The sequence below is a fragment of the Chroicocephalus ridibundus genome, chromosome 3 (genome assembly GCF_963924245.1).
Source record: "Chroicocephalus ridibundus chromosome 3, bChrRid1.1, whole genome shotgun sequence".
Classification (NCBI taxonomy): Eukaryota; Metazoa; Chordata; class Aves; order Charadriiformes; family Laridae; genus Chroicocephalus; species Chroicocephalus ridibundus.
Genome location: NC_086286.1, coordinates 32,774,558 through 32,799,230, shown reverse-complemented (window position 1 = coordinate 32,799,230; position 24,673 = coordinate 32,774,558). Strand labels below are relative to the sequence as shown.

Genomic DNA, 24,673 nt, shown 5'->3' with positions numbered 1-24,673 from the left:
TGACCGTAAAATTCTGCTCTCCCTTAAATATAGCTGCTTGCAGAGGTATTGAAAAGACTCTTAAGAATGAAATTACAAGCAAGAGTAAGTACTGGTGTCCCAAGCTCTTCACAGAAGAGGCTTTCAAATCCACCAGAGTGATTTGGATGTCCACTTCCTATTCCTTCTAATGGGAAGTATTCATATATCCAAATAGCATTGAGAATCTCAGCCTCTGTTTAACCTTATGTGTAGTCTCTATATGTGTGACTTACGTATGCCATGTTTCCCCACATGCGTGTTGCCAAGCTAAAATTGCCATTTGACAGTAGTGCTCCCGTCATTGTGATGTCTGTTTTATTTCAGGGAAGAAAAAAAAGCCAACAAACTGAATAGCTGTGTCTTGTTTACTGCCCCTAAATATATCTTTTCTATAGGCAGTGATTTTGTTTGCCAGAGAAACACAGTATGTCTTAGCCAGCTTCAGTAAATTTAGTCTTGTTGGTGTTTGAGTAGTAAAGAGAAAGAACACAGAAGAAAATGAATGAAAGAAAATATTATTCAAGTTTTGCTATATAAGCCCCTAGCTCTGTAAAAGTCTCCATAAGTCACAAAGTTTTAAAGGAACAAGAAGAACTGCTGGAAAAAGCTGAAAGGAATTCTCTATATAGGGATCAACTTGCAAATAGACATCAGTATTACATAATGACCAGCATCCTTCTTTATCTATAATGTAAGTGATATTGCTGTCTTATTTTAAGGTGATGAATTAGAGCCTTTTTTTTTTTTCTTTTTACATGTGTATAAACTAGTTAGGTGGTCCAGGAAAAAAAAAAAAATCTTATTAACTGCTATGCTGGTAGAAAAGTTTGGTATGTTTTTGGTGCTGCAGTGATTGTGCAGTGCAAAAAAGGCTCCAGACAACTTGACCTAGGGCATTTTGTTAGGGAGACTTACCTAGGGAGTATACTAGTAATTTGGTATGCTGTGGGTTAACATCTTGTAAGTCCTAAAGTGGAAGAAAAAACAGAAGTTGGTATAGTCAAGGATGTGGTGGTCTATCCATTGGAACTGCAAACTATGGGCACATAATGATCTAAAATACATAACTTCAAAAGCAAAGTGACAGGGCAAGAGGTACCAGGCACAAACTTGAGCATAGGAAGTTCCACCTAAGCATGAGGAGGAACTTCTTTACTTTGAGGGTGGCAGAGCACTGGAAGAGGCTGCCCAGAGGGGTGGTGGAGTCTCCATCTCTGGAGACATTCAAAACCCACCTGGACGCGTTCCTGTGCAACCTGCTCTAGGTGACCCTGCTCTGGCAGGGGGGTTGGACTAGATGATCTCCAGAGGTCCCTTCCAACCCTACCATTCTGTGAATGTAACACCTAGTGTGCGTGTTAGGCTGTCTTGCTTGGTACTTCGTTCTTAGAAGTTTTATAAACATGTTACAGCAGAGGGCAGTAGGAACCTACCTCTGCTTAAAGTTGTTTTGTTATCGCAAGCATGCAAGTACATATTTTCTCCCCACTCCTCTTCCCTGCTCTAATGATATTCAAGGGCCAGATAAAGCTTCCAGAGGGGAGCTGCCACAACTGTTGTCACTGTACTTGTCACAGCAAATGCAAGGTCTATGTTTGTCGATCCGTTTCTAGGTTCTCTAGATTTGATATGTACTGCAAAGAATCCAGGCCCAAGCTGATGGCAGAAACTGGGCAATTTTTATGTCAATTCAGAATCCTCTAACAGTTGGTAGAAGGGAAATGATGTGACAAACTATACAGCTCATCCTCAAGCATGTTTTCCTGCTAGTTGCTGAAATATCTTAATCTTCTCCTGGAAGGCTGTTTCTTAATTTCCCAGTACAATTATCTAGGGTCTAAAAACCAGAGACTTTAGAAGCGCGTGCATTTTAGGGAAGGAAAAAGCTGATGCTGCAAAGCAGCTTCAGCTGGGAGCCCTTCAGATCCCTACAGCATGATGATGTCAACGGTGCCGGGATTACCTCCCCTCTGCGCATCTCCTCTCCCTGGCCTTCGCTCCCCCTCAGCATCTTCTGCCAGCGCTTGGGAGCCACTGCAGTTCCCTTGGGTTTGGTTGCCACTGTGCCTCCTGTCAGTCCCAGTTAGCGTTCCAGTACTGCAAGCCACCTCAGTAGGTTTGGGCTTTCCCTCCTGTCCTGTTTTTACTTCCCGAAGCAGGGGGACGTGCTCGTAGACCTTCTTCTCTGGCTCAGTGGTCTTGTGTCTCGGCAGCCAGCGCAGTCCTCTCTGAGCACAGCGCAAGGTCACAGCCGAGAGCAGCAGAGGCTTTGAACTTGCTCCTTCCTCTAATTGGAAGTAGCCCCGGGTCTGATGAGCTTCCAGACAACATTGCAAAGCTCAGCTTTCCCCCGCCCCCGGCTTCTCCAGGCGTGTGAGAGTGCGTGTGTGGGAAGGAGGGAGTTGTCATTGCGAAGAATTGTTCGGGAGAGTGGGGGGAAATTTACTCATTTCCTAGTTTCCTGGTGAGGATCTGCCTTATGTATTGCTACACCTAGGATGTATTTTTAACTTTTCCCTGGTAACTATAGCACGCGTACAGATGGACTTACTGAAAGAGAGATAAAACATACTACGAATTGCACAAAGTGTGTATAGGGATACCAGGAATGTGGCTGGCTGTAGAAGTTCCTAGCTCTTGCAGTCACTCATATTTTTTTCAACTGAGACATTACTTGATAGTCTTGTGTCTTTTTCTGTCTTTTTTTAATTCCTTTGTTTGCCTACATGCTTGTAAAGGATAGGTTGAAATCGGGACTCACGTAGCAGAGCAATTCACAAAGTGGGTTGCATCTGAGGCCAGACCAGTGCCATCTGCAAAGGACAAAGGCCACTCGCTGCATGGTGGTTCAGAGCTATTCAAGGATGGAAAATGCAAGAAACAATAGAGGTGAGCTGCAACTTCCAAAGATCCCGTGTATTTCGTTCTGGTGCTCTTCTTTCCCTATTACTCAGATCAGGCCCCTGCCAGGTGAAGTCCCATTTTGGGCAGACAACTGTCTTGTAGGGTAAGCGGCAGGAGGGGAGTCAGGGAAATGAGTTAATAAAGTTCTTTTGCTTTGGTAATGTCTGCAGCTTGTCATAACCCGAGCGTCGCATTGCTGCAGCTCCGTGTCCAGATGACCGCTTTGTGCCACGCTGTTGTGCCGCGGGGGATCAGGGAGTACCCGAATGTCTGCCAGCTCCTCGGAGAGCTGTGCCCAGGATGCTCTGATGCGGGAAATGCCCACTAGGTACCGGGTGGAGAACACACACCTCTCCAGGCTATCTGTGCTTTCAAAGCTAAATATCCCTGCAAAACTCCTTTTAGAAACTGTTTTCACTATGCATAGCTATAAAATAGCTTTTACAAAAACTGTATTTTTTTTAAAAAAGAGTGCTCAAAATTGACCGCACAAAAAAAAAAAATCAGTAAGATGATTGTAACATAGGAAGTTAGTTAATGATTGTTCCCCCGAAATACAACCACGTGGACAGATAAACGTGTCTTGAAAATATATTTAAGTCCAAATTTCCCTACTTACACCTGAAGGAACAGCAAAGGGCATAAAACTGACCCGTGCAGTTTTAAGAAATCCTTAAATGGGCGTTGTGTGGTATATTATCACAGTTTCACCATGAAATGTGAAGAATGCAGCTTGAAACGAGCCTCTGTTCTCAGCCCAGCCTCTTGGGCAGATGGGTGTCAAAAGGCTGTTTTCTTCTGTGGGCATCAGAAGACTGAATGATTCGTCATGCAAAATGTACCAGGACTCCAAAGACAAAAAGCACGGCTGATTAAAGGGAAATCTTGCATTTAAATGTGAACTTACTGGCTTGTCAATGTAGATTTTTGGTGTGAATACTTGCGCTGGCTCTGTTTGTGTCTTTTTAGGGGAGAGCAGAATCACCAAAACTCTGGGGGAAAAGCTAAACCACATTATTCTTATCTAATTCAGAGGCCTGCGCGTGCTGCATGCTACCAGTGAGGTAACTCCTCTCCCATCAAGTCATGCTGCAGTATGTACCTTGCTTACATTTAATTATGTGCTGCTTATTAACAGAAGATGGTGAAAATAATCAGCTGTTCAGAGGACAAGAGCAAAATTACTAAAGCAAAACAGTTGATGATTTTCAAGCAAACAGGTTTAGTGTTGGAATTTGCTGATTAAGTAAAATGGAAGCATTTCACATACGCAGACACATTCTGTTTAAAATTTCAAGGGAAGCTTTTGAACCTTTTTTTAATTTGACAAGCCAAAAGCATCTCATTCCAATTATAATTTTAGATGTTCCATACAATCTAAGTTGGTACAAAGCACTTTGCAAGGCAATTTCAGTACTTTATTCTGCCATTTTGGGGGTATTTTTAATTGTAAAGCAAATTTGAACGTTTTGACGTCTTCCAGAGAGCATGGAAAGTCTATTTTGAAGTCAGGACTGCCTGAGGTTGGTCAGTGTCGTATGCAGATGTGAGGTGAGCATCCTACGTAGCTGGGTGGAGGAGTTAAATTGCAGGAGTTAAGAGAAAACAGAGAAAGAAATTTTCACATTAAAGCTGCACAGCCTGTCTGTTTTACCCTTGGTCAGAGTCTAATGGGTGGCTGCTTTAATGTGCCTACCTGCAGCTGAATCTGAACCAGAGGGCTGTTAGAAATGTTAAAAATCCTAGTGTAGGGTCCTGGGACTCCACCATCACTGGACTTCCCCACATCACCGAAGTTTTGAGTTTTGATCAGCTGTCACCGATACAGAAATTTGGGGGAAGATTCAAAGAGGGTTCAAAAGAGACAGGATTGATCCAAACATAGGGAAAAGAATTAGACAACAGTAGAGCACCCAGCTGTTGAGGACCAGGTACTATCATGGTGTTAGCTTCATTATGTATGCTTAGAATACGGTAATCTAGAGGAAATAATCCTATTGTTATAAAAGTGCTACATTACCTGATAGGTCTTCTGGTTTCCAGTGTCTGAGGTCCATAGTCAGCCCTCTTCAGAGTAGTAGGTGAAGAAATAGGAAGGGAAAAGCAGGCGTGGTTACCTGGTTCCTCCTATTGGCACACATTGAGAGGGATTTGGGCTCTGTATCTGGCTGTGTCATTGTTTGGGGTCTAAACTGCTAAGAAGTAAACTGTGTCCCCCAGTGCAGCCTCTGGTCTGCTCCTGGCAGGGTGCTGGAATGTCCCTGCAGAGATCGGACTGTAAAACTAGCTGGATTTGTGATGGCACAATTGTGGTAGTGCCTGTAAGGGAAAGCACGGAGGCAGTAATTTGTCACACAGGTCACTTGAATATCCTTAATAAGAAGCTTCTAGCACATGATTGAGAAAGAAGAAAGTAGCTGTACAATTGCTTCTTTATATTCAACAGATGTTTCCCAAACTAAGTAGTAAATTCTTAAGACCTACACCATGAGCTAATCTTCCCTGGAGTAACACCCCCGGCTATCTCAGGATAGTTATGATTGTTACTATTGCATAAATACATAGGTGGCGCCGGGGATACAAGGGTTCACGATTTCAAGATGTGCAGCATATACAGCAAGAGGGGCCACCTGATGGTAAGAGATTCAACCTAAACAGAAAGGCAGAGGAAGGGAAGCATTGCAGTATGCTCCAGTCATGAATTATCTCACTGGCCTTTGCTTAACAGGCCTTGCTCTGAAATACAGCTTTCACTTTGCCCCGCTTTCAAATTCTTAAAAAATCCTTTTAGAAGAAATTAGGCAGAGGTTAATAGTAGCTTTACTTTGAAATCTGCTTATGCTTTACATAACATAAAAGCCTGCCTGTCTAGGTTAGATGTCTGCTTAGTTCTGTGCCACCTTGTATGAGCACCACAAGTAAGACTCAGTCTTAAACAACAGAAGGTCAACTGAATTCCAGTTAATCCATTTCTTTCAACTCACAGAAAGATTGGGGGAAGGAAAAGAAATCGGTGCAGAATAGGATGAAACTCAAATAGTGAATTTAGCATGTAATTTCACGGGGTTCCAGCAGAGGTAGGTTTAGCCTGTTCATCCACTGTCTCCACTTTGGGATCAAGTTCAGCCTTTTCCTATTCCAAAGGGGAGAGTTCACCTCATTGGGAACACGACTGTGGCCAGCAGACAGCATCTGGCAGATGTTCTAGCAGCTACAAGCAACACTTCAGCTCTTCAAGTGAGTGCAGCCAGCCATGACGGTCTGTATAGATGATTCCTGGGTGGCTTTTTTTTTCCCCACAGCCCTTCTTTCAACAGCTGGGAAAACTTCCATAGATTTGAGACCTGCATTGTAGCTGAAAATTAGTCAGCCTGGGTTTTGCCAGCACGCAGTTCTGCTGGCCACGCTCGCACGCTGCTCTGACGCTGCCTGCTACTGAGGTAAAACATCCTACTCCTCTGAGATCGAACGGCGTGCCAAGGAAAAGAGGTCACAGAGGTTTTGGTAACACAGCTACCTCTTTCAGAGCTAGCCTGGGTCCCTTGGCACAGCACCACATCATGTGTGGATGTGTTTGCAGCCCAAAATATATTAGCTTGCAGAGCTGTCAAACTGCATGACGTAGTCATACCTATGACCTACCCCCCTGCTCTCACTTCCAGTTCACTTTCATTGTTGTTGCTTTTCAGATTTGTCTCTGGTCTTAGAGGGGTATCTGCAGCTTTGTTTCCTGCAGAGAAAATGCTATTTTGTGTTCTTCTCCTTCAAGAAGGTTCTAAAGCATCACAGAGTCAAGGGCTTTCTACCCTGAACGCAATAGACTTCAGGTGAGGTTCTAAATTTGCTGGTGTTGTATTTTATTTCTACTTTAACCACACTTATATTACTTCCCTTGTAATGTTTCTTGGCCCTTGGTAGTACTTGAGAAAAGTTCCAGTTTAATACTGTACATGACTGTCATTAATGTGACAATGGCTCTGTCTTCCATATCACTGAGGATGCTGAGAAAGATGCCTGGAGTCATCCCCTTCTTTTCATATTTCAAATTCATATTTATTCTTACTCTGTTTATGGTGTTCAGGGAGATCTTAGTTTGCATGACCTGGCTCGTATCTGAGACAATTTGAATCAATTTTGAGAGGAAGCAGTGTTTAAATTATCTTCTATAATCTAACCCTGTATCTGATACTTCCTTTTCATTTGCTGGTGGTATGTCTAAAATGAAACAAACAGCAGCAATATCAGCAACTGAAATTAACCAAAGATTTGTGCTTTAGAGACCCAGGCAGTAGATTACTCTTACTTCTCTTATCCTCTGTATGCCTATAGACATTTTTTTTGCCGCTCAGAATTTGTTCCCTTTCATTTTATTGGCAATAGATGCTGTCATTACTGCCACAGAGCAGAGCTCAGCAATTTTTCAAGGATGCTTTGCTATATTGCATTTTCTGTCCCAAGATGGAAGTCAAATGTGTTGGCAGAAATTTAGCTGAACCCAGGAGACACTTCCTCATGAAGAAATAAGATGCAGCCAGGCAGTTTTAGCAAAGGTGGTGGTCTTAGCTTTGGCTGAGTTCAGTGCTCAGTGGGCACCAGGAGCCGCTGCCTTTCATGGAGGTTTCCAGAGGTGCTGTAGTTCCCAGTTCCCCGCAGTAGCGTCAGGAGGAGACCCAAGGATGCCCAGTGACGGGGGAGCCTGCCCTGGGCCTCGTCTTGGTGTCTGTGGTTGAGTGTGAAGGTGCTCAACACTTTCCAGGATTAGGCTATCAATAATAAACCATTTCAAATATCTCAAAAGCAGTGCAGTGATGACAACCCACGTAATTAATTGCATTACTTTTAATAGGCCCTTCAAATAGTGCCAAGTCAGTGACATCTGCTGCAGTGTGGAAATACCTTCAGGGAAGAACATTTTTATTATGGTGATACCTCAAAAGGCAGGCCATAGATAGGCTGAAAATGGCCATGCAGGGTATAAAATGTTTTAACAGACTGTTAAGCTCTCCTGCTTATTGCTCAGCCAAAAAAATGACCATTCATACAGTTGCTAGCGGATGATTTAATTAGGACCTGCTTCTAAAAACACAAAGCCTGTCTGCCTGAGATGCACTCTGCACTTCTTGGAGAGGGCCGTGTTCTCCTGCACCTTATTTGTGTTTGGTATCAGTATCACTATTGCTCATTTTAGCATAGTTATCTTTGATACCCAAGGGTGAATCAAATCCAGGGGAGGCCTCATCCTCGGCTGAGGCAAACAGGCTTGCCCAGAGCAATTAAGAGCACTGATTAACAGCGGCAGAGTATGTGGAGCTGGAGTTTTCACACAAACACAAATTCACTTGCTGCTCGGGTTCTCCTGGGGGACAATGCAAAAGATGTTATTAAAATAGGGCTTGTTGATTGACCTTCTCTAATTTCTGTGTTCATAAAATAATCTTGTTTATTAACAAGTCATCTTTAGCTGAGATGCACTGTGTTCCCTGAAACATTTTGTGCAAAATTCATGAATCGAAGCTGAACAAACTGAATACCAGGAATTCATTTCAGAGGATATGATCTCATAATCTCACTAACTGTTCATCTCTGGAGAGGGATAGATTTTGGCTGGCAGCTGCAACCCTGGAGATAAATGCATCCGTATATTCGAAGAAGATGGAACCTTTTTAAAAAAGGTATTTACTATTACGTTTTCATGCTTGTGTCAAGTCTTAGGGTTTGGATTAAAGGCCAGGCTTGTTCTTGTTTTAGTGCTTGTGCCAGGCCCTCTCCTATTTAGTGGAGTTAATGCGGAAATAAATAGTGACCTAACTTTTATGATCCCGCTCCAGTGAATCTCAGGAGTTCTGGCAGAAATGCAGCTTTCTAGGGTCTCTCTTCAAGCCTTCATGACTGCCTCTGCACCGAGGACTGTGTGCTGCAGTTGCGTGGCAGAGGTGGTGGAGTTGGCTTTATGTCTTGAAGTGGTGGACTTGTATGTCTAGGAGGTTTTTTTTCTTTAGAGCCAGCCACTTCTGCAGCCCCTTCCCTCTGTGCACGCAGCAATGGTGAATCACACATCCTACAGCGCTTCAGAAATGGAGAGAGGGACAGTGTGCCATGCCAGGTGGAATTTTCTTATTGTTTAAGAACATCATCACGTAGGAAATAGTGGAAAAGTTGCCTAACGGCAGCATGGAAGCAGGGGAGGATTGTTCAGTGCGTCTTTGTTATCTCTGTGGCATGGAAACAGAGAGCTGGCAATGGTGCCTCAGTGACTGGAAATCTCCAAGGTAATTTCCAAGATTTGCTGATAGCTTACATGGAAATTGGGCAAATAATTTTACAAAAGAGTACTTCCCAGTTAATTCCTCTTCTCTGTGTGCTGTTTCCTCAGTAAATGACTGTTCTATTGCCAAAATTTACTTATTTGGCTGCATTGTTTGTACAATCTTAATTTACACATTATGTGCCTAAATTTCAGAGATTTTCAAAGGACTCCCCTGACATTAGCTAAACCTGATGGAGTTCAATATCTGAAAAAGGAGGCTTGCCGTGTTCCTTTAAAGCAGCAAGTGAAAAACCCAGCCCCCAGCATTTAAACCCAGAGCCAAAGCTAGGTCACATCAGCTCTCATGCAGTTAAGCATTTGGGTAGGTGAGTAGGCAATGTCACCACTTTGATTCCTAGGGGCTGTTCTCATGTTTAAAGTTAAACCTGCCTATCCGCTTTGCTGAGCTGCAGCTGATGTCCCAGAAGCTCGGGTAAAATGAGCACCTTGATGCTGCCAGGCCAAACTGCCCCACGCGCGGATCTGTGTTCAGCATCCTGTCCTGTGGTGAGCTGGACCCTTCTAGAGGAACGAGGGCTCAACCTTAATTCTATTTCATTAACCCTAAATGAAGGGAGCAGACATAACCTCGCATGAGAAGGGAAATGGGCTTGCCAGGTGATACGGGACATCCATAGGGATTAGGGCTGGAGATCTGAGCGAGGGCTCTGTTAATGAAGCAAGGCCCTTAGGCTGGGCTCGCAGGTAGAATTTCTGGAAAGAGACACCGGGGAATAGTGTGAAGCTGGGAGGTACAGAGCCTGATGCTTGAGAAATGATGGTTTCTGGGATCTGCTGTGGGTGGGGGTTGCATAACGCTGCACCCAAAGAAGCTTTTCTTGGCAGGAAGGAGGAAAAGGGATGAAGGAAGGAAAATTGAAGTTTGAAATTGAAGACTGACTGGGTTTTTTCCTCTTGCTTGGGCTTTGGTTCTGGAAGCTGTAGATCAACATTAAGTCACCTTAGCTGGGTCATGACCCTGTGATGAGAGAATCTGATATGAATGAGCCTATGGCTAAACCGAATAACCCCCTGCCTGAAGAAAACTTGTCCCTGTTTGGTGTAGGAGTAGGCGGCTATGTTTTACCCTAGTCTAGCAGATGTAGTCACCTTGCTCTGCACTCACTGCCGTGTGAGCAATCCCACCATGCAACATTTCCAAAGTTATGATACGCTAAGTGGGAACAAAAGCACTTTTATGATGTGCTAAGGAAACTGCATTTTAAAAACCGTGAGCCACCTTGAAACGCTGATCCTCTCCTGAGGTGTTTTGCACATTGCAAATTGCAACTAGGTTTTCAAAGCTGGGAGAAGGAAGAGCAGCACCAGAAGAACACTTGCAAGAAGGGCTGTGTCAGACACTGAATGTTAGTCTTCTCATCTCATGGGCACACCATGAGTGAGAAGTGTTGCCTGAGATTACAGGATGAGATTCAATAGGTATTAAAAAAAGAGACACAATTAAACCTCCTTTTCCATGAGCTTTCACCTGATAAAAACTTCATCCTGTGAGCCTAGTACTTCTTGCAGCTGAAATGGTGCAATAGTCCTTAGAACAGATTAACGGGTGAAGAAGAACAAAGGTGATCCATCGCGTAACTCGGGAGAAGACGGCGCATCTGTCAGAGGTTAGCAAGGATTAGACTTTACGACAGCAAACACCACAGAGTAGACTGGTTAGAGGACTGTCTTCTCCTTTGCCTTCTGAATGATTGCCCACTAGCTTAACTGATTAAGCTTAAAGATTTTTGGTGCTGGTCACTAATTTGTTGAACCCGACAAGTACTTTCCCATCCTGGTTGTAGAAGACTGGAAGGTACAGAGCTCTTGTGTCAGCTGCAGGCACGATTTCAATGAATGCTTCCATTTATTTTCACTTTGGCAGCTGTGGGCCTGTGGGTGGTCCTGTAACTTCTGTAATAGACCTGAGTATTAAACCCTTTTCTGAAAAAAAATCACCTAGTATAAAGCAGATTTTAATAAAACTGCACAAGTTGTTTTTTGTAAGGGCTTATTTCAGTGCCCGCTGGAATCCATAGAAACATTTCAACTGACTTTGGTGACTACTGACGAGATGAAGTAGGCTGTTGCATGGAAAACCTGAAGGAGAATGGCGATGACGCTATATTAAGACTGTGAACAAAAGCCATTACTCTCACTAGCACTAGTAAATGGGGGGAAAAGATTTTTTTTTCTTGGTCTTTCTTGCAGAGAAAGAATATATAAAGGTTAGGAAGAAAGATGGGCCCTAGAGCAAAGAGAAAGACGAGAATGAGTCAGACTCAGGACCTGACTCTGGCTGGGGTTTTCATCTTTGTGCACAAAATGAGTATAGCATATAGAACAACTAGTGAAATTGAGTCTTATATGCAAAATAACTGAAGTGGGTGAATTTGGTATGTGTGACGGCTTAATTTTTTGATCTGCAGGATAAAATGTGACAGACTTCCAAAGAACGGCAGTCATCCTTGTTTCAGTACTAAGTGCTCTGTGGAGGGTTGCAGCACTGATTAAGTTACAGCCTGTGGATTTCAAGGGCCCTTTTTCGAGTGTGACAGTGAAAGTTGTTGCAATAAGGTTAAACTTCACGTGGAAACCAGGTGATTCAAGGAAGCCGAACTACAGCGCTGCTTTCTGCGCCATGATCTGTGCCCTGCTCAAAGGTCGGCTGGAAGAGGTGGACCTAGGAGAAAAGCAGCAAGTGAAAGGCCGTTTTTCCTTGCTCTGATATAGAGCAGGAAAGCACACTTTGCCCTCTTTGCCTCAGTTTTTCCACAGCAGCACTGCTTTGGCAAGGAAGGGACATAGAAATCTGTTGGGTTTTATTGGTAACAGGCAGTTTTATTGATGATTTTTGCTGGTGTGGACTCTGTGCAGCAAACTCCACATCTTTCCAGAGCCACAGTGAAGTCGGGAAGGTCTATACAAGTGTGGAAGTGTCCTGTGCAGAGATCTCTGTCACTGGAGGGTTTTAGACACTGGATGACATGAGGCTCATTTGCTGCACAACAAGCAGTTTTGTGTTTGAACTTGTTACAATAATATGACAAAGACTTGAAAAAAAAAATTGCTCCCAACTTTAATTGAGGAGGTAATTGCTAGGAAGAAAAGAATGGGACTACTGCTTTTCTTGTGTGTTACCTACTTAGTTGGCACATCTCCAAAAGTAGCTGATGTGGAGATAAATCTGCATTTTTGGAGAAAGCCGTAGGTAATCCAAAGCATATACGTGGCTATGCACTCCCACTCCACTCAAATTCCCTTCTGAAGTGATGAACGTACAAGGAACTTGAATACACTGTGGAGGAATAAATGCTACAATGATTTAAAAGGGGGAAGAAAACCCACGAACCATGCTGAGCTGCTATTTTCCAACTTGTGAGTTAGATTAATTTTTTTTTTTCTGAAGCTGTTGCATTGGTTTCCTCGCTTCCATGCCTTTCTCTGCCTGCTGAAGGATGAAATGGGCTCTGGTGAAAAGAGAAGTCCTATTTTTTAAAGTCCTATTCTATGGATTGAAGTGGGTCTTAATTTCTGCTTAGACTTTGTGCCAACTGTCTCCCAAGCGGATTTCATTCATTAAAAAAATACAGCTTTATTTCTGCATTTGATGCATATTGAGTTTGGGTAATGTTCAGTCCCAGCTCCTGTTTAGCTCAATGAAGAAAAGTTTTGTTTTTTCATTAACGCCCACAACGTAATCAGTGTTTGTGGATATATCATCTTTTATTTCCTCTTCAGCTTCATTTTAGCCCACCCGTATTAGATGCGTGATTTTGCCATTTCCCTTGTTAAGTTCTTGTTTTTCTACCAAGCTCTGTGGTGTATGCATGTGACATAGCAGGACAGAGTTGCCAGGCACAGTCTCATGAGCAAAAAAAAACCCAATTCCCTGCCTTGCAGTTAACTGGTATGATGTCTTTCAGAAAGATCTTTAAGAATTTTCTCTAAGTTTCTCCTTGAGTAACTTTTATAGGCAGTGAAGAAAGTCCCTGTTCATACCAGGATCAATTCTGAGAGGCAGAAAATTCCAGGTAGGTGTGGGGGGCTGTCTGCCGTCAATGGGCCAAGGGCACTGCTCAAAAGTACGCAAGCCCCACACCAGTACTCAAAATATTGTTTCGGTTTCTTCCTAATTATCTAGTCCAGAAGCTACTTTCCAACAGATCAAGGTCAAAAAGTGGAACGCGGTTTGTAGCCAAGACCCAAACTGAGAGAAACCAAAGGGTCTTCTGTGCAGGAAACGTTTGTAGCCAAGACCCAAACTGAGAGAAACTAAAGGGTCTTCTGTGCAGGAAATGTGAAATGCTGCGTGTTTCCTTCCCTAAGTGTAAATAATTTTCTCTGTGACCCCAGGTGCGTCATCCCCTGTAAGTGATACAAAAACTACTTTCCAACAGAAGTGACGAGATGCTAACTTTCTCGGGAATGTAGGTAGGCAGGCCTCTAAGACCGACAGGAGGGACACTTGAGTAGCTCAGACAAAAGCTGGCTTTCAAAATTCACGTTAGCAGCCTGTCCATCTGCAGAAGCTTGGGGGTTTTTCTGAAGCATGTTTTGAAGCATATTATTACAGTAAATGTAGGGCTCTAATAGTGGTGCTGAGCTGATAATCCTGGAAACCAAAGTTCTCAGCTTGCCCTGTGCTAGGTTGTTTTTGGGGTAAGCAGGAAAAGTGGATGCTTCTCCACCCTGTCCCCGTCCCGGGATGTGAGAGCGTAGCTGTGTCCCTATTCCCAGCAGGCGCTTTGCCTGCCGAGCTGCTGGTAACAGGGTATTGACTCACTGCCACTCGAAATATCTCACATGCTGATGTTGCCCAGAACCCGAAGTGTATTACCTCTGCATTAACTGAAATGTAGCTTTCAGCAGCCCTTATAAACGTGCTCGGCTGTAGTGTGAAAGCATTTGTTTCCAGCGGAGATCCTGATAACTAGTGAGATTCAGGAGCAGTGACTGACCTTTGATCATTGGCTTTCAGCTTGGCTTGCTGCCTTGCTGGGAGGAGGAAAGGAAAGTTCTTCCTTATAAAAGCCAACTTCACGTCAGTGTCTCCTGTTAGCATTTAGTTTGTTTAGCTAAAAACACGCAGCTTTGAAGCACCCTTTGTACTGAATTGCATGGCTCCTTTTTCCCAATGATACTTGTATCTCAGAAGTTACGTCTTATTTCATTTTTAATCCATATGTGACTTCCATTTCGATGGATATTGCAGCCACTGCGTTTCCAAGTTTGCCTGTCTCCTAGCTTTCCCCTCATTTCACCTCAAAAACTGCCTTGGGATTTTCCTCGAGGCTGCCAAAGCCAACGTCACCTCTTCCTTGGAACCTCCTTTGCCCCACTGTTTAGGGACAAAACCTCTTCTCGGATGCTGCCCAAGTACTGCTCCGGGCCGTGCTCCCCCAAGGGCTGGGAAGAGGGAGCAGCCCTGCAGGCTGCGGAGTACTTCTGCAGTCCTCGGACTATCAGAGCGAACCAGGCCTCTCGCCCTTGCGGCTCCTTCAGGATTCCTTCCCATCCATCCTCCCCCGGTGCTTTTTCTGATCGTTCTTCGTGGCAGGAGGGTCAACCGACACCTGTTCAAATCTAGGTTTTAGATTGCCGGCTGCTATATGACCTGGTTCCTCCTGTGACTTTGGAGTGATTTATGCAACCTGAGTTTGACTCCATGCTTTTCTCTGAAAATACTCTGCTTTACCCCTGATTATACAAAACCCCTTTAGCCCATGTCTCACTGGTAATGTAGTTCATTATTGGCGGGAACAATAGCAGATAAGTATCTTTGGCTCCAACCATGCCCGAAAAACAAAACAAAAATGAAAACTTGCTAACACCTGGTAAGGCAAGGTTAAAAAAGGAAATGCAGAAAGTGGAGCAAAGAGGTCACAAAATTTAAAAGAAATGTAAATTGAGCACACAAAACAAATGCATCCCAGGACAGAAGCTAAATCTGCCATGGCAGCTGCCCACTTTGAACTGTGTTTTTTCATGGTGCACTGCACCATTACGCTGTAGGTTAAATAGCCATGACGTAAGGTCGATGGCCCATTCAGGAGTGTGCTAATTTCACACTATGCCACTGTTAATAGGGCAAGATTTAATGGACATTACTCTTGTTGTTATCTAGTCTCCTAAACAAATTTTAGATCATTTTGATCTGCTTTGTTAGAGGATCAGTTCATTGTTCCTGGCAATTTTCTTGTTGGAAAATTAGGCTCATCTTTAAATACTGAGAGATGCCTGCTGTTATTTCTGTTGGTGTTCTCCTCCTCTGCTTTAGTTTCATGTTTTCTGGGGCTTGACAAGGTCCGTACAAGCAGATGTGCAGAAAAAGGGGAAGGAGTAAATCTGTGATTGGGTCGAACTCAGTTCTGGAGCAAATTTAGAAATGTAACCACCTTCCATTTTTGCAAATGTTTTTGCTGTCACCCTTAATGGTATATTTTGAATCTCCTTTGTTTTAACAGGTCACAAGTCCCTTTGCGTTTTGCCTGAGCCACGGATTCTTTGGAAACCTGTGTTGGTGTCTTCAATCAATTCATCATATACCACTTTTACAGGGTTTCCTAGAGAGCGCCAAATGTTGATCTGGTGTGAACTGATACAATTCTGTTGGCTTTAGCATTGCTGTGTGATTTTTGTGGTAGCGTACCTAAGGGATAACTTGCATTGTACTTATGAGAAGAAGCTTGCAAAGCCACCTGCCTGGCAATCTCACTGCCTTTGCGGTCCTCTGGATTTTGCAGCCTGACTTGGTTGTGAGTATTCCCACTAACAAGCTGCCCGAATGTGCATTAGGAAACATTAGCGCGAGCACCTTCACCACACGCCTGTTGTTACCTCTGGAGATTTGATGTGCCACAGCAACAGCAACCAAGCTGTGAAGCCAGGAGAGCCTGATTCTCAAAAAAGGAAAATTGAAGGAGGGCATTCAAATTCTGGATTTAGAAGCATGTAAGTAATAGGACAGTCTGACTGTCAGAATCTGAATGGCATATTCGTGTATTCTGGTGAATTCACCTTTTAAATTTGGCTCACACTAACATCACCCAGTAGCCCACAAGGTTCCTTTATTAGGCCAAAGCCCGGCCGTGTGGCACCCTTGCCCAAGTGGAGATCCTGAGTGGAGGCTGGGGTCTGGCCTGGGTTTCGATGGCTTAAGTTATGGTGAGGCTGTGGACTGAGAACCTCTTCTTTTTCAGTAGGTAAGCACATTTTGAAGGTCTGCGGCAAGAGAGCTTTTAACAAGCCTCTGCTGGAATGAGCACCAACAGATTGTAAATTGCAAAGTGCAGTGTAATTGAATCTGATCTCTGGCTTTCACAGACTGTAGTAATTGGAAATTGCCTTTCTTTTAAATATATGCCATTCCTAGGATGGCTCCTCCTTGAAACTGTGATCTGATCATTTTTAAAGACATAATAATGTAAAATAAGAAGTGGTATACAGTCCCCTTGGTACTGGTGGGGAATGGCAAAGTGGAGACTTTGGCATACTTCCTGCTGTGTCATTGGTATTAAACTAAGTCCTACACAGTAATTAACAGCTTAGCAAACATGAACTCAGTCCTTGAATAGCCACAGCCCGGAGCCCAAATATCAGCACTCTGCTCCAGGTCAAAACAGACGACCCACAGAAGGGCTGAGTGGAAGCTGTCCCGGTTTGCACTTGTCAGGGGGATGCAGGGCGCTGCCACAAGTGCCCCTTGGCCAGCCCCAAGGGATGTCTCCCTGCCGGTCCGCGTCTTCCTGGCTGTGCTCGTCACACCTTTGTCTGAACGCCGTCCTGCCCAGTGGCTAAGCACTTCTGTGCATAATGCAGGGGTTCTACAATTTTTCTTCAGCCATGGAAATACAAGGGTTTCCCTAATTTTTTGTTCCTATATGTCTAGGAGATCTAAAGGTAAGGTTTGAACTTAAGGAAACAAAATAAAACAGATGAAGTCTAGACCTGAACACTGTCTTTTGTAATGTTGTAGACTTGCTGTTTAGGGCGCACCACTCTTTCTCCTCTTATGTCCCTTTTCTCAACAATTATTTCTTTTTGACATGCAATGACAGATAAGTTTGTTGCCTAGGCGTTGATTAAGACACTGCAGAAAGCCAGAAACAGATTTGAGGCCTGGGATCTTTAGTGGAGAGCCTATTTAGCTTTATCAGGAAGAAAGTTAAGAGTTGATTCGCTTAGTATAAAGTACCCTCATGGTAAGACTGTACCAGTCACCAAAAAATAATTGAATGGCTCAAAAGAAAGTGTGGAGACTGGTGAAGTACATCTCAGCCGTCTGAAACCTGAGGCTAAGCAAGCTCAAACTAGAAATCTGGTTTATACTTTGAAAGGATGGTTTATTGCTTAGAATAACCTCCTAAGGAGTGATTCTTCATGTCCTCTTCTTTAAGACAAGACTGAGTAACGTTTCAGAAGACACATTTTTACAAGGTATTTACTTAAATAAATGGTTATTTGGTTCTATATGGGGTTACTGAATTGAAATTAAAAGGGTGTTGATACATTGGAGATTAGAAAGGGTGATTGCAATGGTCCGTTTTTGCCTTAAACTCTCTGAATCTATAGCAGACCAATTCCTCACCTGCATGTGCCAGGTGAGTGGATACTCAAAACTGGGTCTAGGTCTAAGCCAGCAGCCATGAATTCAATAAAATTCAGGATGTGATGGAGGGTAGGAACTTCTGTGGACGTTTCCCCACATCTCCCTACCTTTTCCATGGGTAAAAAAACAGCGCTCTTAGATGATGCTGCAAGTAGAAGTTGGCTGCCACCTTCTCCTTGTCCTTAAAACTGTTGTTTTGTTGTCATCCTTGTTGATGAGAAGAGGACACACCACTGCTTCACCTGCGGTTGTGCATAGTGAGTAACAGAAAATATCCTGACGGCTTTGGAGGGCTGTCATGGAAGAGGCTGACCAGCACCTACTGTTCCAAAGGCAGAGTCTCTTTTGTGATTTCCAAGTAGTTCCAAGCTGCCATCCACCTGCTCTGTCTGCCAGTCAAGACGATCACGTCCTCAACTTTCCATTTCATGGACAGGAAAGTACATGAGAATTTGGACTGTGAAGACAATTATTACCTGCAACTGCTTGCTGCCAAGATGTGGTTACAAGTTGGGTTCCAGTTTCACGTTTCTTATTCGCTGTAACTATTTGGACTGGCTACGGCATTTTGCTCAATGTTTTCCCTTCATGAAATCCATCTGCTGGTATCTTCTTACTTAAAAAACATATTTTGCATGCAAGTTCCCCAAATAGCCAATGCTTCCCCAACTCCCACCTTTTTAAGGAAATACAGCTTAAAGTAGCCCTGTGTGCTGAGCAGTGGTGTTTGGAAGAGTGGGAATGTGTTACTGTGATCATAGGGAAGGAGATGGAATTAGGTATGTATTGTCCAGTGCTTCCATTACTTCAGCTGGAGTTTGGTGGGCAGACCTCTGGCAGTTGGGTGACTTAAGCGAGGCACCTGAAATTAGAAACCACTTTTAATAAACGCTGTATAAATAACATTACTATGAGGGATTAAAGGAAGAGCATCGAAGGAATTTAAGGGCACGGGGTTGATGGATCTCCTTATGACGCTCCTTCGAACCTGTGACCAAATCCCACTGTTTACTCTGCAGTATTACTTACTCTGCGGTGCCAAGGCAGTTGTCTGTTTTGGAAGAGGTAACGGTTTCACATATGTACCATATTTTAAGAATGATTGATTGGCTTCAAGGAATCAGAGTTTTAGTTACACCTGGGCAATTCTGCTAACTAATAAATATACTTAGCATTAACCTCTTTGTGGCTACTCAGAAATATCTGTGCACACAGCCTGAAGGATTCCCTATGCTTTTAACTCACTTTTATTATTTTTTTTTTTCCGTGCTAATGTTAGTGCTGGGCTCCTCTGTTCTCTGGTAAGGTAGCAGTGGCATTGTTCCTCTTTCTAGGACACGATGTACTGCCTGCACAGTTCTACCTCTGAAAGCACAGCCAGGCTTTGCCCAGAAGCTACCGACATAAATTATTTAATTTTGTGTTTTGAAGGTTCCCTCTGGTCATATAAAATAGGTTCTATTTGAAAGTGTTTTTCTTAATCAATTTTTCTATTAGAATTTGAGCCATAAAGCTGTGCTGAATGCACTTGGATAGAGCATACCCTTTTAAGTAACTTTTGTGTTAAGAACCTTAGACTAGATCTGTTTAACAAATGTTCAATGAACATGTTCTCTGCTGCTCCTGTGGTTGTGGTATTTCTACAGAAAGGCATCCTGCAAGCAGTTTGGACCTGAGAAGTGGTTAGCAATGCGTGGAACACAAGTCAGGGGCTCTGCTGTGAATTCCTCTATGAATCTGTTATGTGATCCTGAGGAAGTCGCGTTGCCTCTCCATTCCTGCTTCTTCCTCGTGTCTCATCTGCTGACAGTACTCTACTTAACATGTTGCCTTTGAAAGGTAGTAAATATAGCATTTTAGGGTCCAAAACTGTAAATTTTTTGACTAATTTTGTACTGATACCATTCCAGTTGGGTTAGATAAGTATAAAGAAGAATTTGGTCTTCACCTGTTGGTATCACACATCCCCAACCAGACTTACAAAGACATTATCTCCTGCATAAACAGGCCACAGACATATAACCTCATGAGGGTACTTGCTCAACAGCGTGGGGTTTTGAAAATCCAGCTCACTGTGTGCAGGCATTTTGTTAAATACGTCTTCTTCAAAAGTATTGAGCACATTCAAGTTGACAATTGCAAATTCCCATGAGAATATAAAATGTTGGCTCTTACAGAAAAAAAAAAACAAAACCCACCACAAAACTCCCACGTTCGATGCTGATACCACACACCGAAGTATTTCTTAGTTGGCCACTGACCGATTCTGCTTAGCAAGTTAATTTAAAAGTACTGTTTTTTTATACCTTCTATTTGTCTGCATGGTAAGAGGTGATAGTTTTATTTTGACGGACTACACCATACACCTTGTGCTGCAAAGCAGTAACTGTCTGAGTTGACGAAATTTCTCTCAAAAAAATTCTGCACAGTGCAACTTTAAAAATCACGTGTTGAGTGATTTAGAAAATACGGAAGTTTGCTTTTCCCCGAGTTTAATTAGAGAAACCATTTAACTGCTTAGACCTCCTCGAAACCAATCTCTCTTAATAATATACAGATTCTACTCAGTATCTATGCACTGTGTGTGTATTTACATGAAGTGCTAATGCAAAACCTCATCTTCGTTGTGTAACGTGACATGAAATATGGTCACAGCGTACGTGTATGACGTGAGGCTGTGCAGTGGAGGCAATGCATTGACAGCTGCCTTAACCTTCCCTGTAAATCCGAGGTGGCATGCACTACGTAAGTCTATATCTAGATAATCTATGCAGGCTCCACCACAGAAAGCAGAAAAAGCTTCACCTAAAAAACGGTATTTTACAGAGATTTCCATGGGGAAGGAAGCATCTAAATAGCTTGATAGCTCTGGAATCAAGTATATGGCAATTCTGAGATTTTTTTCAAACGGTGCTGTGTTTGCTTCCTTTTGAAAGCGTAGCTGGAGGATGCCTGTGCCCATCTTTCAGACAAACAGCTATTCTCTTGAGCATTGCTGATCATCCGGATGAGATCCAAAAGCAGAGCTCCCACTTCGCTAGCCTCTGCCATGCCGCAGCTGGTGATGGACTCTTCTGGCTGTGATATCTTCCGTCTTCCGATCGATGCCATTCCACTAAGCAAAAAGAAATACAATATTCATAGGGAGGAAGAGAGAAAGCAAGGAGCTATGTCTCTATTTCTCAGTGATGCTAGCATGCAAGCAGGAATGCAGACACCTGGATTTTGGTCCCCGCTCTCCTTTTCAATATGCTGCGCATGACCCAGCATCTAACAGAGAAAAGGAAATCTCAGATCCCAGATTTAGAAGTTAGCATCAGGTCCTATTTCTGTGCCAAGCAGCTCCTGGCTAGCTGAAGGAAGCTATCTCGCTACTCCCACCTGTGGATCTTGTATTATGAAACCAGGTACAGATTTCTTTAATGGTGTCTTTAAATGAAAAAGCAATCTGCTGGGTCTCCTAGAAAGATTTTGATAGGTCAAATGTAATTTTCCACGTAGGATTTGGCCAAGACAGATAAACTACTGTCTGCAAAGCAGTGAAAGCTTTGGAGACTTAAAATGACCATTAAGTGGTGTCTATAAACCTCTATTTTTGTCTCAAACAACTGCGCATGCTGCTGCTATCGTTTAGCAGCACTGTTAAGCACTGTCTCAGAAATTTGACTGTCGCATCACCTCAACTCAGCTGCGACTGCAGATTAAACAAGAAGGAAAGCAAAGCTTCCTCTATGTTTTCTGCAGCTCATACGCTATAAGCATCACAGGGATAAAACAAATTGGGGGCGGGGGGGCAGGAGGGTGTCAGCAGCGAGTATACCTGTCAGCCTGTTTTCTTTGTGCATTTTAATAGAGATCTCCTGCCACACTGAAGGCTGTGTGTAGCTTAGTAATAGCCTCCTCTGTGTTGCCCTAGCCACCGCTCCTCACTTGCTGCACATCAAGTACTAAAGGCTGGACCCTGCTTCGTTACACAGCGTCTTAACCTTGCTTTGCCCTTCTACCCGACAATAGCCGCTTTGTTTCCTTTCGTTAACAGTCAGACATCACAAATTCCTTCTCTCTAAAGCCATTAAAACAGAACCAGCACCACCCCAAGTGGTTTCAGAACTAACTGATTTAGATGCTGGAGTCTGCTGCAAGGCCAAAAATAACTCCCCATTTCTTTCTCCTTCATTGGTGAAAGTAGGAGAGAAAGTGGCCAATGACAGAGACACAAATCCCCCGTAGGCATCGGAGACAAATCTATTTCATGGCAGGAAAAAAAAAAAAATAATGCTCTTGAAAAATGTTTCTTTGCTCAGGCCAATAGATACAGAACTGCTGCGTGCAATTTTGCTGAACTGATGGTATCACTTGAATGGCTCACGGACTACATAAAATGCATTACATAATTATATTTTTAAACACTGTCCCCAGCTGTGCTGATGCACATAAAAGCTGTGTTTACAATGGACTCTGCACATGTAATTATTTTGTGGCACTAGCTCTGTGCATTTCCTTGATGGATGCTCCATGGTGCATAAAATTGTAGCTTTTATCATAGATTCTTGAATATATTCTTTGGCTGTTTTGGCTTTAAATACTCTGTTGTCCTCACATGGGTGAACAGGACTGATGCCTGGAAGGGCTGAATTATAGCATCTGAGGGCACACCTTCAAGCCCTCTGGGAGCAGCAGAGGGGGAACGCGACGAGCGTTGAAGTCCAGGCACCTGGGTCATGGGAAGCGCTGGGCGGCAGCAGAGCTGGCGGCTCCCCCGCGAGAGGTCTGCTGTGCTGCTCCTCGGGACACAGCCGGGGCTCCGCTCCTATTTGGCCTGCACACGTTCATCCTGGCCTAATTAACGCTGCAATCGACTCAGCCGCTTTGCAGCGCGGGGTGGTTGGGCAGTGCCTCGCGCCTGTGCGAGCGCGGGAGCGAAGGGGCTGGAGGCTGAGTCAAACAGAATCTGTCCCGGAGCATCGGGATCAAAGAGCGGCTTTGATTTATCTCCCGTTCCGTTTGTACACAGCGAGCGAGCTCCCAGCATTTCACCGTGAGCTCTCCCTTGTCTGTTCTCCATCCAGTTGTGGAATACCTAACGTTTCTCTATGCTAGTGCAGTACTTGATGCATAGGACCCAGCAAAAAGGACAGTGGGATATTTATCTTAGATCTGTTCCAGTGTTCTTGAGTATTAATATCACTGTGAAAACCTAGATGCTGGAAGGATTGGTACATAACGCGGTCCAAGAGTTTTGCCTGCCAAGCAGTAACACTTGGAAATAAATAAAGACAAAAAGTAATACAATATCCTTAACAACAGCATCAAAATGATGGAAAAGCAGCATCACGGGTAGCTACCTTTTTTCTTTTTTTTTTTTTATTTTTTTAATAGTGCTGCAAAGAACTGGCAGACTTTCATTGTCAATAAGCAAAATGGTTTGGCATTTTACCTCTCATCCCTGGCTAGCCTTAGATATGAGACTCCACAGAGGAAATGCGGATTTTGCTGTGAGCCAGTTTTTAATGGCAGGTGTTTGGTTGGAAGTCAGGTCTGCTTTCTGGTAGTAGATAGCTTGAATTCCTTTCTTATCAGTCCTTGCCCTTTTCAGTCCTGCGTTTGGCTGTGGAAGCTGGAAGCCTACGCTTCCAAAAGGACAGTTGCACCGTGTAAACTAGTAATTGGTCTAATGCCAATAGTGACCAAATTATTCCACAGCAAATGGCCCAACTGTTGGTAAACCAAGTTTGCCACCCTCGCATGAAGATAGTCTCCTCCCCTCATGGAAACAGTTCAGCTATGGATGTCCTTAGCATTCCCTCTGTTTGGCATGTGAAGTTTACATACCAGCTTCTAGGCTGTTGATGCATTTTGCACCAAAGGGTCAGGCGATGGAAGAACAATCTTTGGAGTGGAAAAAACGTGGAACTGCAAAAGTTTATTGTATGTTCGTTTGCATAGTCTGCCTTTCAGATAAACCGCACCCCTGCGAGTATACTGGTGCTTGAAAAAGGGTCCTTGGATAACCTGCACAGAGAGAGGTGCTACTTCAGAAGAACAAGCAGATGAAGGTACCAGAAGCAGTGCAGGGGAAATGCTTCTGGAGTAAGCACCCCCTTGTATTGTCCATATACTTGTCCATCCTGTTGTTGTTACTTTATTGGAGATAATGTGGCTTGTACATATGAAAAAGGGGTACATTTCTCACTGAGACATACTGCTTACTCAAGCACAAGAGTATTATTTTCTAAACGGGCTTATTTCCTTCTACTCCCTTACTCTAGAGAGCCCTGCTCAGAGTCTATCAGCCATCTAGGCCAAAATGTGGTCATCTTATACAAATCAGCATAATTCGATGTGCTTTAATAGAGCTATGACTTAAGCAGGTGGAGGATCTAACTCCTCGGTATTTTATGTAACATAGATAAACCCCAAAACTTGTGATCAGAGAAGAAATATTTCTAGGTATAACATGCTTGCTTCATTACTCTTCCACATCAGTTGCAGTCCCTTGCTGCAGCTGCTTGTGCAAGACTTTTGCGTTTATCTTTACGGTACATGGAGATAAGAGTTGCAAAATGTTCGTGTTGTGTACAGATGAGAGTAGGAATCCACACTGAAGGTAGTACAAATTTTACAGTTTAACAGGAACAACACAATCGTCTCAAGACTACTGTTTGAACCCTGACCTTTGCCTTCTTGTGTCTCTAAGTCACCAGAAGCTTGTTTCCAAAAGCAAAATAATGCTTTGAGAAGTCAAAGTTCAATGTAAATGATGTCATGGCTGCAGGGGTCGGGGTGTCATCTTTCTTGCAGTAAGTCCCTCTTGGAAATGTCCGATAAAG

General features: G+C 43.5%; 1 long non-coding RNA gene across 8 annotated transcripts in view; it reads left to right on the top strand.

The window, feature by feature from the left end:
* Window positions 1-19,975, top strand: part of LOC134512849 (uncharacterized) — a 31,012-nt gene extending 11,037 nt beyond the window's left edge. For 4 of the 8 annotated variants that reach the window (XR_010070270.1, XR_010070268.1, XR_010070266.1 and 1 more), the window contains 4 exons: window positions 2,765-2,910; window positions 3,895-6,752; window positions 8,377-8,597; window positions 15,700-19,975. This is a non-coding gene — a long non-coding RNA (uncharacterized LOC134512849). The remainder of the gene's footprint in view (window positions 1-2,764; window positions 2,911-3,894; window positions 6,753-8,376; window positions 8,598-15,699) is intronic. The other 4 variants (XR_010070271.1, XR_010070269.1, XR_010070267.1 and 1 more) reach the window with 4 other exon arrangements.
* Window positions 19,976-24,673: the final 4,698 nt, after the last annotated feature.